At 42.3% G+C, this 12,889-nt stretch overlaps 1 long non-coding RNA gene across 2 annotated transcripts in view; it reads right to left on the bottom strand.

Moving 5' to 3' along the window:
* The window catches only part of LOC113459515 (uncharacterized), a 96,562-nt gene that overhangs the window by 69,950 nt on the left and 13,723 nt on the right, over positions 1–12,889 (bottom strand). Inside the window, exon 3 of one of the 2 annotated variants that reach the window (XR_003380821.2) lies at positions 3,078–3,596. The exons of the other annotated variant lie outside the window; for it this stretch is intronic. This is a non-coding gene — a long non-coding RNA (uncharacterized LOC113459515). Of the gene's footprint in view, positions 1–3,077; positions 3,597–12,889 lie in introns of those variants that run through there. 2 annotated transcript variants of the gene reach the window in all.

Genomic DNA, 12,889 nt, shown 5'->3' with positions numbered 1-12,889 from the left:
GAAGCCCTGTTCTCTACCAGTTCTACCAAAGTGCACATTTGTGTTCATACTTGTGGCCCCATAAAGAAAATGGGAGCAAATCATTACCATCCTAAGATCTATTTCTTTTCATGCATAGATACCTTCTAACATTAAATGGATGTGACTTCAGACCCTGCCTGTGCCCAGAGGGTGAGTGATGATCTTAAGGTTCACCAGCATTGGATGAAGCCAAGACATTGGCACCAACCCATTTTTCTTCCCAAGATGTGCCCAAAACAAGACAGAATTAACTCATTTACATGGTAGGAAGTCTTTGTACCTCTCTATATACCCCTGTTGTCTTGACCGGAGAAGGAGACATCAGGGTGGTGAGATTTAAGCCTTCCAAGCTGAGAACTCACAGCATTTCACAGACCCAAATGGACCCATGCTGATGAGTGCAGGAGTCCAGTTAAAGAGTCTACAGTTGGGTAAATGTGGATATAAAATATCCAAAGGGACTGAAGGTCTATGAGTGGATGCAGTGGAGCAGGAGGAAGGATGAATTGCTGTAAGTTGAAGTTCCCCAAGAGCTCAACCAATCCAAGTCCTGTAATTTCCTTCTCACCCCAGCCACAAATTCCAGCAAGATGTCGTGTGCCAGTACCAGGCCTTGCTATGATCTTACTATGAGCTGGTTCAGGAAGTCAAATCAGGTAAAAAGTAACTCTGCAGAAAAAGTTGAGGCCTGTAAGAAGTTTAGTTCCCTGAACTGGCTCATGACATGACCATGCAAATATCAGTGCTGGCAAGAAGAGAGGGAGCAAGGTGCAAGACCAAAGCTCTGACTTGGACCTGAATCAATTTGGACATGAGCCCTTAAATGAAGAGCTAAACTAGTCTGTGTAACGTCACAAGCATGAAATAATTCCCCCGACTGCTGTTCACATTCCTATTTACACAGCAATCCCCTGCTTCAGAAGAGTGCACAAGGACGCATCTTTCTGAGGCAACAAACGTTTTTCTTCCATGCAGAATAAACCCATTCCACACATTGCTCAAACACAACCTGCCTGACCCTTAATTTTTCTACTGGGCCCCTAACCAGAGGGCTCTTCAGCAGGGCTTGAACAGCTGACCAGATCTCTGCCAGCCTTGACAGGCTTTTTGAAAGACAAAAAAGAGCATTCCAGTTCAACTCAGTTGGGCTTGCTAAACCACAGCATTCCCAACCAATTCCAGCAGGTTTTGACTCAGCACTATTGTTCTTAAGCACATGGTAGACACAACTTACTTGCTTCCCATTTTGTTGTTTTGTTTTGTTCTAAAGAATTGCCTCACATTCCTCTCTAACTCCCGGTGGTGTTTCATGGGATTTTGTGCTTTAAACACACAGCTGTCAGAATCAACAATTCTTCTACAGATATTTCCCCTCTGTAGCTGTCGCTTTTCTCTTTAGAGACAGTATGATCCTATATCACTTTTGACTAAAAGATATGTGATCCTTGACAGCATCTTGGCCTTACTCCATAAAAGCATGCTGGTTTATTTACTGTCCATGTAAGCCTGCCTGGGAGTTATAGATAGAGATATAAGGCATTTTTTTATTGCTATTTCATTTAGCATTAAACAATTTTAATGTACTTCCCTCAAATGTTCACTTTCATTCTACAAGTCAACTGATGCTTCCCTACTTACTCTTTCTGATTTTGTGGTTTGCAAAGCCAGCTGTGCAAGTGGTGCATGCACCACCTACCTCCCCACTGAATGGGTTATCCTGTTTAAAACACCATTTTGACCCTTGGTGCTTCACATGGTGGGTATTTTGACAGCAGCAGTTTCGTCTTCTTGTCCAAAGACACAGAAAGACATACCCCACATCCTGCTGTGGCCATTTTGCACATTTCCCAAGCAATATTTTGTATGCTTCCCAAACCAAGATCAGATCCCACAGTTGGAGAATATAGCCTTGGGATCCTCATTGCTGAAACACAAAGAGCTCAGCAGAGCTCAGCCCAGCTGCCTCAGAGTCCAGCAGGGCTCAGAGGAGACACAGGCCTGGTCCCCAGCATGGCCCCCAGCCAGGCCCTGCAGGCCCTGCTCCCACAGCCATCCCAGCCAGAGTTTGCTGCTCCACAGCTCCTTCCCTGTCTGTTCCCTTTTCCAGGGTACACCTGGCACGGTGCAAACTGGCATGTCCACACAAGCAGACGTGGCCAGGGGCTGTGTGTGTGTGTGTGGTGCATGGCAATGTACAAACAGTCCTTGTGTCCAGGACAAAAACCTCCCCTCAGAGAAGGTGTGAGGACAGCGCAAGTGGAAATACTTGCGCAAGCTTGCATAGCTGCCTTAATCCTGTGACACAGCCTCTCTCAGTTCTTGGTCTGAACAGCCTCCCTACATCCACATGCCTTTCCTCTCTTTCACTCTCTGCCAGTGGCCTCAACAACCAGTCTGGGCTCTGAGCAGAAGTTCACACACAGGAGAACTGGAATGGTTTCCAGCCCTGTCTTCACACTGCTTGGCTGGGGTGTGAAATGAGGCTTCATTCTCAGGGGAGAAATTTGGGTCACAGTCAGGGATGGAGTGACCTACTTCAGTATCCTTGGAAATTACTTTTACTCTCCATTTCTGACTCAAGAGCCATGCCCAGACAGATGTATTACCACAATATTGCAACTGTCCTAATGAAACCTGCCAGCCCTGACTGATCTTGGCATCCCTCCTAATACCCCTGGAAGCATTCACCCCTCCTGGCTGGTCTGCTGGCATGGGAATAGACAGAGCATCTTGGCAAACCTCACCAGGCCATCCTTGCCCTTTGGATCAGCCCATTACAGAGGGATGTTTCAGCATATGCAATGCTATTACGTCAATATCAAGACACAGTGGATTTCTCTCCAACACAATTTCATCAAATCAAGAAAAATGTCCTAATTCCTACAGCAAGTTCTCTCCCTTCCCCCTCAGATAGAGCATTAACCTTCTCTACTCAGCAACCCACTCACAGGATTGCTGATAGCTACTAATTAAAAAGGTTTTTAACTGACTGCAAAACTGGACTGAGTAAAATGATGAATATCACTGCTGTAGATATGAATTTTAATTTGGATTTCTGAAATAGGCAATTACAGTTTATATATATAAATATATACACAAATACATACATATATACACAGACATTCTTACTCATATGTTTTTGGATATTACACAGAGCATGGCCCTCCCATGCATGGGTATGAAGAAAAATACAAATCTTGCGGGTTCAAATTTCATATGCCAAGTGGAAAATGAAGAATATTTAATCCCTTAAAAATGCTCTTTCCACAGAATAGGAAGAAGTCCATTTTCCAGGATTTGCCCAACTCTGCCAAAGGGCAATTTCTTCCATCCTGTCCTCTATTGACAAGATCACAGCTCTGAACCCTCTCAGCTGAGACATTGTAGTTGAAAGGAGCTGTAGTTTTGAAGCTCAGAGCCAGAGGTAATATGTCTCTGAAAAGAGACTACTGTTAACTCTCACTGGATGACTCAGGACATTTCAGCTTTCTCCTGAAGAGCTTTGGATTTAATCTGCACATGTTTTCACACCCAGAAATGAAGCAGATTCAGCAGCTGAAGTCTGGTCTGGATGGCTGCAAAAAATGATTGAAATGCAACTTGAGTGAACCCTAGAGGCTCATTATACAGAAGATACCCTCTTCAGTAGCAACTGGAAATATCATGCTTCTGTTACAAAAAATACACAGCCCTTCTTCTTTGAAGCCAATTTCCAAAACAATTTTTCAAATACAAAAGAGAAATTTAGTGAAAAGAAAAGAAACTGCAGTTCACTGGGACCTGGCAGAACTAACTGCAGCATTGCACAGACATAATCCATCCTGTTTATAAAGAGACAAAATGTCTCTTCAAAAAACCTTCCTCCATTCATTTGTACACGAGCATGGTTTACACCCCCACTCTAAGGACTGAGCTTCATTTTCATAAGATGTTTTTCTGCCTCCTCACAATGGAAGTCCTTCCATTTATTGCCGCCTTAAACAAACAAATATATCAAAAAGGTATATTTTTTATATATTTGTTTTCTATCTGTTTATGAATTAATTTGTTTAAGCTGGTAGGCCAGAAGCAGATTTTTGGTTTTCTAAAATCTTATCACTCAAGTCTCAGTCAATGCAAAATGAGCAAGAGAAGTCAACTGTGCCTCACCATCAGGGTTTTTAGGGAGGAGAGAGAAGTTTGAGATTGCTTTCTAAAATCTGGTTTTGATTTGTCCCAGAGGCAAATTAGCTTTCTTTCCTTCCAGCAAAGCAAGGTGTAGAACCATTCCATCACTGGTCTCTTTTTAAAAGGATTTCAACAAGAGATATGAACTGCGTATTCATTTTCAATCTATAGAAGAGTTGCGGAAGTGTTTGTTTAAAGGAAAGAGGCGTTAAGAAATGTTATTGAAATGTGGGAAAATAAATAACTTTTATCCCTCATGATCAATATCAGCAAAGGTGAGGAGACTGTCAGAGGCCTAAATCTGAGGCAGAGCTGAAACTCCCCCTGTTGGCATCTGGTGGGCCGTGCCTGAAAACCATCTTTCCTCTGTCTCCACATACCTTTGGGGATTAATTTCCAATGAAAAGGTACAAACTCTCAGTTATTTGCTCCTTAATGCCAGCCAGGAGAGAAATTAGCCAGATCCTCTGAAATCTGTGCTGCTGCTCCTCCCTGTGCCTCACACTTGTCGAGCTGTGATATCTGAAAGTGGAATAAACCTACGTAATGGAGCAGGCTGGTGATGAGAAGCTGCAAAGTAGAAAGGAAAATTAACCACACGGTGCAGCTCAGTGAAAAATAAAACATTAAAGGAAAAGGTGCCTCCAGCCATCCTGAGAGTTGGGGAGAAAGGAGCAGTGCCTGCTCACTGGAGGTGACAGGTATTAGGCAGTGCTTTTGCTAACAGCCCATGAATTTATCCTTGGGTTCACAAGGCGGTGATGGCACTATCAGTTGGTTCATCCATCATCAGAAAAAAAACCACCACAAATAAACAAATTGATCTATGGAGCTGGCCCCTATCCAATGGCAAAAAAAAAATTAGAAAGAGGAAGAATTACACATGTTAGTCTGGCTATGGGTAGCAAATGAATCTATCATCAAATCCAGCTAATAAGCCCACTCACTTTGTGTCAGGGAAGCTACATATCCTGGAGGGATTCTTCAGGGACTGAGTTTCAGTCATCCTGCCAACTGCACTTGCTGTCATTTGGAGCAAATTCCTACAGGCCTTTCTCTTTTTTTTTTTTTTTGCCTGTCATAATTAACTTCCCAGACCATCTTTATGCACATGGATCGGGGTTAGCACAGGCAGTGCTGTTCGCCTGCAGACTGAACATATGCTGTGGGTCTTCTTGTTCCCTCCTTTGTACCTAATGGCTCTTGTAACTCTCAAAATTCAGAGTAATGCATCTGACGATGCCAAGGACAAGAACTAACAAGACTTTTAGCACTGCAGAGCCAATACAACTATGAGGAAACAAATCAGCACCTATTCTTATCTGTGGACCACAACCACCTATATCTGCTAACCTGCTGAGAGTAGAAATATTACTTTTGACATTGATGTCAAAACCATAGAGCTATTGTTTGATGGTTGAGTGTTTCTAGCATTGTTTGCCATACAGAAGTGTTTGCTGTTCCAAACATGTTGTAGAAATTGTTGTATTAAATTCTGCTTATATAAAATAATATTGCCATGACACAGCTGAGTGAGGAATTTATGTGACTGTGGAAAGGGCTGGACAGCACAGACTCAAAACATGCAAGATCTGTGAGGAGACATCTCACCCCCCTCACAAAAGGCAGCAGGCACCCAGGATTGCCTTAAGCCATGCCTGGTTTATTCTTTGCAAGGGAAGGAGTATTTTGCAGTTAGGGTCAAACTCTGCTCCTCAATAAACACAGAGTGTGTCCTTTCCTTTACACAGTCCTGCTGACCCAGGTGCAGACTCTCAAGGAGTGGAGAGCTACCCACAATGAGTACAGATGGCAGGATCTCATTCAGCTGTATTGACCCTGCAATTCTGCAGTTCCTGCTGTATCTGTGCTACACTAGCAGGAGGTCTGCTCTGATCTTTCTCTTCTTGTGAAATCATTATCCCAAGAAAAGCTAGCTAGTTATTAAATATTAATTGAAATTAAACTCATACATGCAGTTGTTCTGACAACTCATTTTAGTGATGGCAGAATTTTGTTCCCACTTTTCACATGAAAATGTGAAGAGACTACAAGAGTGTTTTAGCACTGCACAAAAAACCAAATATCATTTCTGTCTGTTCACCCATGACAGGAAGAGTTAACCACAGGCACGCTGCTCCACAATGTACCACATCACGAGCAGGAAGCCACCTTCAAGCATCCTTTACACCATCACTGAATTCAGCAACACAGAGTTTCTCACCTCTGTGCAATGGCCCTGTGGCCTCCCCTCTTCTCAATTCATGTTTGTGACTCAAGTGGAGCACACACATGCTACAGGGACCTGGCAGAGCCCTAAGGAGCTCACTCATCGCTCCCCTCCTACAACATTTCTGAACTGCACACATCCCCATATGGATCTTGCCCATAATGGAAATAATATTTAAAACAGTCTTTTAATGATAAATCATTTGTGGGTGTGCTTGAAGTCCTTCCTAAGCCCTCAGCAAGCACAGGGGGGACAAGGCACAGGGAAAGAGCAGTGGATGTCAGCAGGGAGTCAGTGTCACAAGTGGGACCACCAGTGGCTGCCTGGGACAGGAGGTCCCTGCAGAACAGCCTTGGCAGCTGGAAGTCCTGAGTTTCCTACTGGAGATCACCTAAGAGAGATGCACTATTCAACACCTGTAGAAGCATCTGTGAAGTTACCCTGGTTCAGCTCAGAGGCATCACACAGATGCTGATGTGCCAGAGGGATGCCAGCCACAGCCCTGTGCATCCCCAGTGCCACAAAGAAAAAGACTTAGGCAGTACACCAAGGAGAGCAAGGCAGTGGACAGCACTTACAGCAGGCCCTGAGGAGGCTGCTGGTCAGGAGTTTCATTTCTGGGCATCATCTGCAGCTCAGCACATTGATCCAAAACTCACTCAGATGTGCCTGCTCCAGCAGCCCCATGATGCTTCTTCCCCAAGAGCAGAAGCTCCAGCAGTTTGGTGTGCTGTGATGGTGAAGCTCTTCTCTGAGCACAAGCACTTCATGCCAGGAGGGAATCAGTCACAAACAGTTTGAAAGTTGTTTCATGCTCTTTCATGAGCTACACACAGTGACAAATTTCCTTTGAGCATCACTTGCATCCCTACCAAGCAACCACTGGTCTGGCTTTAAGACCAACTGAGCATCCAACTCTCTTTTCTCAAATGCATTTTCATCAAAATACCTACTTTTGCTTTAGGATTGCTTTGAATGCTAATGCCTTCATCTTTATTTCTTCAGAACAAACTGTTCGTAATTTCACAGGTTTTGTTCTTTTCTGAACGTGCTCTCTGCAAATGGATTAGCTTTACTTTCAGCCTCAAGTGCTTCTGTGCAGGCATTTCAAAGTGAAAGAACTTTGGAAAAACAATTTTCTGGAGTGCTTCAAAAAAAACAAGAAATCACATGAACTAACTTTGAATTATTGCTTTGTATTAAATGACTTAAATGCTTAAAGCTGGAATTTTTAAAGGTCCTTCTAACTGTTGAGAGAGAGAAATACATAAAATAATACATCTTAATGCTTTCACTTGTTCTTTAGTCTCAAATCAAGTTCTCTAAATACTCACAATGGCATGCTTTATTCATAAAAGGTGAAATTCATTCATTCTGCATAAGTCCTTACTCATCAATCAGGGCAACAAGTAGGAAATGGAGGGAAGATAAACTGCACCGTTCAAAATAAGCAGACTAGCAGCATGATTCAGAGCATTTAAAACTAGGCTCCTGTTCTGAATCATCCTCTAGAGAAGCCTCTCCTTCTCCAATAAATACAGGGCAGTTTAGGAGGCAAGTCTCCTTTGGCTGAATTAAGCCACTGTGAATTAACCCTTTCCCTCAGACCATCAGAAATCCATAATGTTCAGCTTCTGGATCCTCTCTTTCCATAGCTTCACTGTGGGGTTAAGTCATCCTCCTTTAAAGAGACTTCTTATTTTCCTGAATTTTGCAGTCATCCTTGAAAGACGTAAAACACAATCAGCAGGGAAAAAAAATGAAAACAAAGGAAAAAGTGAGAAGAACTGAATAAACAATAAAAATATCAGTGCCAAAGGACATTAGTCATTGTTGTCTGGGGCAGCACAACGCATGAGGCCTTTTCCTAATTCCTATTGCAATAAGATATGAAGAAAACTTGCCTGCAAATATTTATTTCTATTTTAAATACATTAGTTTGGCCATATTTGCAGTCAGTATGTATCCACTTTACTTGATCGTTCCAGCACCCACATTCCACTGAGCTGTATATTTAACAGTAAAATTCACAATTTGCACTGCTTGGTGTGCTACAGAAGCCATTCAATCAGAGAACAGAAATGATTTGACCGCAAATTTGCAACTGTAAATATTTATATCTGAGTGTTTGTAAATGATGTGCAGTACAAGAATAATTGCCAAATCAATTCAAAACTGAATAAATTAATGCATCTATGAATTATTCATGAATTTTACCTTCTCATATAGCAAGTTCATTATTTCTCTATGTAACAGTAAGCAGCTAATATGTCTGAGTGCATTTAAAATATCGATTAGTCTTCTGGATACAATGTTCAGAGCTTTTAATCAACAGATTTCAATAAATATTAAACTTTCATTTAGGGAAAATATGAGAAATCTTAGTTCTAGGGATAATGCGAGCTTATTCCAGAGTATAAGGAAAAAGGATTTCCAATTTATCCAAAATATCAAGAGAATTTTCCATAGCTATTTTAGCTCAGATGAGTGTAATAATAAAGTGTTCAAGAATTAATTGGCCAGGAATCTTTCAGATTTGATTAATCTTGGGAAGATCAATCCAAAAGACAGAGCCTGACTGTTCCAAACAGCTACGCAATGTGGAGAGAAGCCCTAATTTTCTCTAAAGAAAATCTCAAGCTTCCCTTGCAAGGAAGAAAAGCCCAAGACACACCTCTTATACCTTGGCAAATCTGGGAAAGCCTGTGAATGGCTTGGAGACAGGAAATGGGAGCAGCTCCTGGAGGGTTTGCTGTTCCATTGTGAGATGGGGCTCAAGGGCTGACGAGGGATATTGGCCTCACTTCAGCTCCTTGCCCCAGAACAGTTTCATGGCACAGCCTTGGTGACAGCACAACATCTGTGCTGTGGACCCAACACATCTCAAGAGCCGCCACTGCTGCCTCTGACCTTCCTTGGGGACTGTGCATTACTCTCGGGTTGCTGCTGTTAATTGCTGCCCTGAGATGTGCAGGATGTCTCTGTTTCAGCCCGTGCAACTGAAGAACGAGTCTGGACTCTTCACTTTTCGGTCTTGAGGTTATTAATTCTGATCTATAAAATTTTCTTTCTGTGCAGTCGAGGTCTGCTCAGCAGGGCAGCCACAGGCACTCTGACTGCCCCTGAGGCACTGTTGTCCTTTTATACTACAAACTACATATAACATATTTACACTTAATTCCCAATACCTATCATCTATGTTAGACAGTGCACTTCTACTCTAAACCAATCCCAAAGTGCCAACATCACTGCAGAAAATGGAGAACAAGAAGAAGAAGAAAGGCTAGACATGCCTAAGTTCCTCCATCTTGTCCCCATATCCCCCATACCAAAAATCCTCAAATCTACATTTTCATCCTGTGATAACTTTATTATTACACTATTCAAACCTCTGTGACTTTCAGATCCTCATACAAAGCTGGTAACTTGCTCCAGGGATCACAATCAAATCCCCAGGTGTTCTGGGCAGCATGCCAGGGTCTCTGAGCCCTTCAGTGGGTTCCTCGGCAACTCTGGACACCAGGAGGGATGCACTGAGTTCTGACACATTACATTCTGTTTCTGACTTCAGGCAAGAGCTTGGAACAGCAGGGCTCTAGGTCTGTGAAACTTGGGCACTACTGGCAGGAAAACCAAGAGAATAGTCTCTCTGGGAGGCATCCTCCTGGTTACTCAGGTACAAACACCAGGAGCAAGATTTAGAGTGATAGGGGTTTGTCAGCCAAGTCAGTCAGAAATTCTTTTAAAGCTTTGCAGGGGCTGAGGCTGTTGATACAGATTTTATATTAGATTGGTTTATCCCAATTATTTCCACCTGTTTTCTTGTGTTTTTTTTAGCTGTGTATGTGTTTGCATGGGAAGAAAGAAGGCAAAAAAAAAAAAAAAAGAGGAAAACATTGCCAGGCACGTTTGGCTACCACTGCAGAGAAGGTCCAATCTCTGATCTTATCTTCAGAAGGAGATGGCCCTCTACAGTTAACCCATGCAGAAACTTCAAAAAGCAGACTGTTGATGACAGAGTCTGGTTTATGAGACCAGATAGTCCAACCTCACAGGTTACTCTGGAGTATGAGGAGGTGTGTGCATCTGTTCTGCTTAGAAGTTTCAAGTACAGACATATTTCCAGATAAGACCAACTTATCTCTGCAAACTAAGCAGTGAGCAGAGGCTGCAGCACAGAGGGGATCTGCAGAGAGACAAGATGTAGTATCTTCTAGATTTTGAGAGCCCTATTCAGCTATCCTGCTTCTCCTTGCTTTGCTTCATTTTGATGGTGCCCTCAGGGAGGCAAAGGAAACACTTTTCAGGGTGCACTTACCTACAAGCAGTTTGAAGTCAAACAGCATTATGCAAGATATGAAGAGGTCACAGAAATTAAAGGCCATTTCAAGGCTGTCATCTAGCCCAGCCCTTCTTTCATGAGTCAGGAGTAAATATTAATAGGTTATATGTAAAAGAATTTTTGTGAAACTCCTAAAGGAAGAGGGTAGTGTTGAGAGGGTGCTCACTCCACTCTTCTATCATACAGTCTGTTCTGCTTCCACTGAAAACCACCTGAAATTTCCTTTTGCTGTAAAGCTTTAAACCAAGCTCTTAGCAGCCAAGATGGATAGCTGAACTATTGTCAAATTTGTGCAATACATGACACATAGGTAAGAAGTTCTTTCTGTTAGGTGTGTGTTGGCTAAATAGTTACGTAGAGATAAGGAAAGCATAGGGAAACTAAAGAAGATATCTGTATTTCTGTATTGCTTGTGCTTCAAGAAAAGAGAAAATCAGAGTCTGTGTGCAGGATCATTTTTAGCTTGGTCCCCACTGCTTTTAATAAAATGCAGAATTCAGATTAATTCAATATAAGAATCATGTGGTCATCATCAGTCCATGTCAGCCAAGTCATATGAATGGATGAAGCCACAAAATATTACCTTAGTCTGAGTGGATTTCCTTAGATTCCTCCAGACAATGGGAGTCCCAGGAAGACTCCCTGGGATGTCCTCTGCAGCACCTTGTCTCTCTCCATGGAACAATTCCAGTCTCTCAAAGCAAGTCCAAGGAGAGGAGGCACCCCATGCTGCACATGGGCTTTAAGAGCTGTTACACTGTGCCTGTATCAATTAATTCAAAACAAAATTGGAGATGTCTTTAGGCTGACTGCCATCAGCCAACCTTCCCAGCTGAATGCTTCATTTTACTAAGAGCTAGCTGTAATGAATGAGTTGGCTTTGCAGAAATAAATGGAGCATCTACAGAAAGGATAGGCCATCAGACCTAAATGAGGCATTTATCACAGAAGTACTGGTAAAGAACTTTCAAGACTACCAAACTATTTAAAATTCAACTTCAGTCTAAGGTGAAATTCCCTTTTTTTTTCAATACTGCACTACTGACTAAAAGAGTGTTGTTCCACTCTCATCTCTAAACCTTCCTCTCCCATACTGCTGCTCAGTTGACAGTACCCACCTGGCATTTGTAGTCTCCTTCCTAAATGTCACAGTTGGTACATTGAACATCCTTTTGCTTATTCACCTGTTCATCTCTCTGACAAGTTCTCTATTCATCTGTCTGTCTGACCAAGTTAATTTTGAACTCTGATTGTGTCCTTCAGAACATCTCGCAACTCCACCAACTGAAGTGTCAAATTTTAAAAGCATCTCTTCAATCAGGCAAATTGTTTGTAAAAAAGATAGGTATTTTTGCATCTTATTGTATATCAGAAGTAGCACAAGATATATTAGAAATCTTCCATCTTGATAGCACTAACTTTGAGGGTAATTCCTAGTCATTTGTGAAACTGGCTGACAGTGATTATCATTTGACGTCCCCCTGGGCAAAATTAAAAAAACATGGTCATATGGAGTGCAGACCAGTTGTATTTTTCATGGAGTCTGGAGACCATTCAGGGCAGGAATGTGAGGAATCCCCTGACTGAACTTGATTTGTGAATGTGTTTGAGTTTGCAAATCCCCATTTAAAAAATGGGCCACATTCTGTCATCACTGGCTCAGGGAGGAGCTCTGTCATGGCAAGTGTGAGGAATGGCCAGAGCCAAATGTTTTGCACATTCACTTGAGAGGGAAACAAAAAAAAAAACATTCAGCTGTTTATTTGAAACTATAAAAGCCCTGCACAGTCACAGAAACAAGACTTCAGGTTACCTTTCAATCACTGGTAATGCATGTTAATGACAAACCCCATATGTAGAATCACTGCAGACCCTTCACTGCATTTTTCCAGCCAAGAACATTTTATCCAGGTGACCTTGCCAGAGGGATAAATCACAGTGCAGGCTTCTCCCCCTCATCTTCAGTGTATAAAGCCAAGTGGGAGGCCAGAACCCCAGAGAAGTATTTGAGAAGTGTGAATATTTGTTAAACCTTTTTAAGCTTCATTTTTGTTCAAGGGCAAATTACAGCACAGCAAATCTCTGGAGTACTTCTTCATTTTGTTCAGCCTGAGCACAGAAATACACAG

The sequence above is a fragment of the Zonotrichia albicollis genome, chromosome 2 (genome assembly GCF_047830755.1).
Source record: "Zonotrichia albicollis isolate bZonAlb1 chromosome 2, bZonAlb1.hap1, whole genome shotgun sequence".
Lineage (NCBI taxonomy): Eukaryota > Metazoa > Chordata > Aves > Passeriformes > Passerellidae > Zonotrichia > Zonotrichia albicollis.
This window is presented reverse-complemented; position numbering and strand designations above follow the sequence as displayed.